Below are 4767 nucleotides of genomic sequence, written 5' to 3'. Positions count from 1 at the left end.
GAAGTGTGAAACCCAGGCAATAACTGCAGTCTGATCCGCATGCTAGTCTGGGAGCTGCCAATGAGGTCAGTACATATTAGAGTCTGCAAAGAACGAATTCCTCAAGCATCTCTATGGACTCTGCAACCGCTCTCCCTCTCCCCCCCTCTCTTTCTCTCTCAGCTTTTGCCTTGGCTAGATCTGTGGCTCTGGGGTTTATTTTTAAACACAGATAACCACAAATTTCTTCAGTGCCATTTGTGAATGCAGCAGAGCTGTCACTGGTTTGCGCATGAAGGGTTTTAAGTTTTTCGGGGTCAAAATGTACTTGTCTTTCTTCACATGAGTAGCCCAATTTAGCTTCCCTATGACTATTTATATGAGCAAATTGAACATGCTGTGTTTCCCCTGGATGTTCCAGCTTGCAGATTAGCAAGGGCACCAGTCTCTGTGTAAGGCAGAACAGAATCGCCACTCAGGCTGACCCAGCTGCGTTTCCAAGCCTAAATGAGCACAGAAGCAAAAGAGGTTGGTAATGAACTGCATGGGCATTAACCAGAGGGCATACTAAAACCCCTATTTCTTAATTGAGACCGTTGCATTTTCACAGCTGTCAAGAGAAAAGAAGTGGGGAAACTACAGTGACTACGCGCTGTGACTTCAGAGTCATTTTATGAGGAAAACTGTAATAATTTGCACACAAAAATGCTATTAGCAAATGGATGCCATTATGACGAAGGCAAGTATTGTACAAGGGCTTATGGAATGCAAGGATCTTGAGTGGATGCTATGCTTCTCTAGGTTTTCTTTGGACTTCTCTGTTGGAGGGATGTCTGTCAGTGAGGATGAAGGATAGGTGAATCACTCTATTTTCAATCCATGATCCACGTCCACATATGTTCACCCATAAATTTGTTTTGTCCTGATTCTGCATGTGTGTGTGTGTGTTTAACAAGTGTTTTTAAATATGCGTTGTTGTTTTCCATGTACTCTGAAGCATATTTTTTCCTCAAAATATTCATTTCTCAAAAGAAGCATTTAAAATCACTTTTGATACCCACATTGGAACACTGGGAAGTGTCTCAGTCGGTGGATACCAAAGTTTTGATATGCATGTTAGTCTGGGAGGTGTGGATCAAGAAAGCTCCTTTCACCATACGCAAAGACTGAATTCAATCACCTCTAGTGAGAATGAGGCCAACCAGTGCTAACAAGGATTTGGCCTTCATCATCATCATCATCATCATCAACACACACACACACACACACACACACACACACACACACAAATGGGAAGCATCCAGCGGAAAGGAGAACCAATCTCAAGAAGCAGAAGGAAGAAGAATTAATTTTTAAAATGCACTACCCTTTCTTCAGCATCTGGAAGTTGGTTTTCCTTTCTTGCCCTTACCACCACAGTGTCACAAAGTATAGAGTTCTGCTTCCCCTCACCCAAGCATTAAATGAGAGAAAGATGCATTCTGGCCTATTAGGAATCAGAGCTGCTCTCAGTATCTTCAATGGTCCAATGTAAGTGTTGCTGGTTCATATAGATGAGGCTCATCCCCACTTCTCCTATTGTTGTATCTGGAGGGTGACACTTGTAGGTACCGTTTGGTCAGGGTTAAAGCTCATCCCAGCCTCTTCCGACCCTATGCATTCTCTAATCTCCACAATTCCTTCCTAGAGTTCTGTTTCTTGATCCTACTGGAGTCTGGCGTCTGATGAAAAGCTGGAAATTGGTTTTTATATATAGATAGGTTTTGATTTTCATAAAATAATGAAAAGACAGTCCTTTTCCTCCCCTACCTGCGGCTATCTCTTTGTATGCCATTCAAAAGTCATTGTTAACCATTCACCTAGGCAAACATCTACAATGTTACAGCTGATACAAGAAGACGGGCGATGCAAAATTACAATATTAGCATATAAGTCACCCCATGTATAATTTATAGCAGCTGTCATTTAAACTCCCCCTCCTTCCCTCCCTCCATATTGTGCTCTAGATACAGTGTTCAATTTCAACTCATCTTTTCATCTTTTCTCACTCTAGGTTGTGAAGGTCAAACTGAATGCAGGATTTCCTTCTAAAACCAGAATCCAAGGTCAGCTTTTGAATTTGATCATCAAAACGTCCCACAGGACTGAGGGGCAAAAGCTGACAATCAGTTTCCAAGCTCAAACAACTACTGGCTAATTGCTGAGATAGTTTTTCTTCTGCAGATGGAGCTAAAACCTTTTATTTTGTTATGAATGTAATAATATAATTCACCACGTTTTTCATCATCTGCATGGCAAAGGATAATCTGTCATGCATTAGGCCAGACCTGTGTGTAATCCACACGAAGTAAATATATAAATCTAAACAAAGTTGATCCAAATCCTCTACCAAGGGCAGCTGCATGCTGTGGCATGTGTATGTTGTGCTAATTGTGCTAATTTGAATTATTTGTCTAATTTTGCATAGTTTGTTCTTTAACGCTGGGTTTTTTTGCTAGTCGTGGGATGGCAATGACACTGAAATCCCATTCACCTGTCATTTATGGAATGTGAAATTGCAACAGGAATTATCACATCCATTAAGTCTAGAAACTTCTTCTTCGTCTTCTTCTTCGTCTTCTTCTTCTTCTTCTTAAGCAAAAGCAGGGTGTTCAGGAAAATGAATTTTGTGTCAACTACCAACTCTGCAAACCACCACACACCCCCACCCCACCTTGCACCAATCCTACAGAATCCTGATTTACACAAAAACCTGCAACAGTCTGAGAACAAGTCAGGATGTTCTCAGGCAGTATGATTTGAAGTTGGGATTGCTTTTCAGAAATGACATCTGCCTTTATCTGACTGCCTTTGCCCTGAGCAGAGACAAATTCTACTAGTTGGGCCAGGAACTTACTGCAACAAACCTTTGTTTAGATAAAGTGTTAGATATCCTCCCAAATGTTCACTTCAACCACTTATCATGTTTGTGTTTTTGTTGTTGTTTTTAGGGTATATATATAGAGAGAGAGAGAGCGCGCACCATTCCTTCAAATGTGTAAACGCATAGCTGGCAAAGCATGAGATGTAGAGGGTTAACGTACCTCTGACATTTTTAATGTTCTCTACAATTGCCACTTTTAAAGTTGAAGTCTATGGCTATAGACACATGCACAGAACCTATGAAATGGAGGAGACAAAGACCTAAGATGTCACCTCATCCACCAGAACCCTGACATAAAACATTTTTTGCTGGGAAGGCCCACAATCCTGTTACGATATGGATGCAATGCAGCTGCAAAGTGCTAGCTTGAAAAGTAAACATGATGGGAATGTTGGGACTGCCCGTGGGAATCAGAGGGACAGTCAATTCACAGTGCGAAGCACCGGAATTAGCTCAGAGTGTAATATGAGCTCTTCCGTTTATTCCTGTCCAGGAAGTGTTTGTCACTAGACTGCTGGAGCTTGAAGAGAGCAGTCATGTTTTTTGTAACGCTGCAAAGACAGAAATAAAGGCATGTAAATATGTTTCTGTCTATCTCTTTCCCCTGCCCGGGGAGGGCAGGAAAGAGGGGTGTGTTCATCTCACGCTGAGAAGGATCGCCTATTGCGACCTAGCTTGGATCTTGCTGGGGAATGCAGCCAGGGAGGTCAACAGGGAATCATGCCGGGTGCCTGGGAGAGTTGCCAGTTTCTCCTGATAAAGGCCTGATTCCTGACATCCCTCCTGCCTTAGGGAACTTCCTTGCCCAGATTATATTTTGATTTGGCTAATTATACTTATTTGGTTTCACCACAGTTATGGTTTCTTGAGTCTTCTTTAAGGGTGTGCTAGCAATCCCCTGTTTAGGGGGAAGGAGAAACTAGCATTGCATGGAGCAGATCCTGAACATGCTAGATTTTATTTGCAAAGGCTGCTGATATGTTTGCTTTTTTAAAAAACAGGAGAGAACATCTTTAAAAAGGTGGAACCTGCATTGTGTGTGGATTAGTCCCAAAAAGACACTATGTTGCATGTACAGATAGGTAGCCGTGTTGGTCTGCCATAGTCAAAACAAAACAAATTCCTTCCAGTAGCACCTTAAAGACCAACTAAGTCAGTTCTTGGTATGAGCTTTCGTGTGCATGCACACTTCTTCAGATACCATATGTTGCATGCTTTCGTGTGCATGCACACTTCTTCAGATACCATATGTTGCATGTACATCAACTAATAGGGAAATTTCTGTTCCCATCAGAGAAATCAAACTGCCCATACAGTCATGTACACGGAAGATATTTGAACAGACTTTGATATCTGCCTTTCACCTTGTATGTACCAGTTCTGATGGATATTCATTCGATTTCCTCAGAAGTGGACAGGTCTACGTGATATTCAGACCCTTTATGGCCCCAAAATTCTGCGACAACAACAAGCAAATTAAATTCAACGGAAAGAATTTTACACGAATTGGTTCATGGACCGAGCACAGCTAGATGAATGGAGAAAAGGATCTCTATAAACTGTAATCAGTCTCTGTCAGTGAGCTGGCCCAGAATAATGTTGCTTTCACTAATCTCATTTCCTGTCTTTTTCTCCTTGCTTTTAAGAAACTTATCTTCACTAGGATAATATAGACGAGGTTCCCAAAGGAATTTCTTTCCCATTCCTTTTAAACCACATAGCTTATAACTTAGTTTTTCTAAGGGAGGGGGGGAATGTAACTGAAAGGGAAAGGATTGGAAGAGAAAGATATGATATGAAGATGATAAGAGGGGAAGATAATTCGCACCAGAGGCAATTGCATTCAAGGATGTTCCATAGCTCAG

The 4767-nt window shown here is 41.6% G+C and overlaps 1 long non-coding RNA gene across 1 annotated transcript; it reads left to right on the top strand.

Moving 5' to 3' along the window:
* The first annotated feature begins 379 nt into the window (after positions 1–379).
* Positions 380–4505, top strand: LOC309342029. Its single transcript, XR_014156672.1, has 4 exons — positions 380–507; positions 590–718; positions 2033–2084; positions 4197–4505. It is a non-coding gene; the product is annotated as an uncharacterized lncRNA (long non-coding RNA).
* Positions 4506–4767: the final 262 nt, after the last annotated feature.

The sequence above is a fragment of the Podarcis erhardii genome (genome assembly GCF_964252035.2).
Source record: "Podarcis erhardii genome assembly, chromosome: 5".
NCBI classification, from domain to species: Eukaryota; Metazoa; Chordata; class Lepidosauria; order Squamata; family Lacertidae; genus Podarcis; species Podarcis erhardii.
This window is presented reverse-complemented; position numbering and strand designations above follow the sequence as displayed.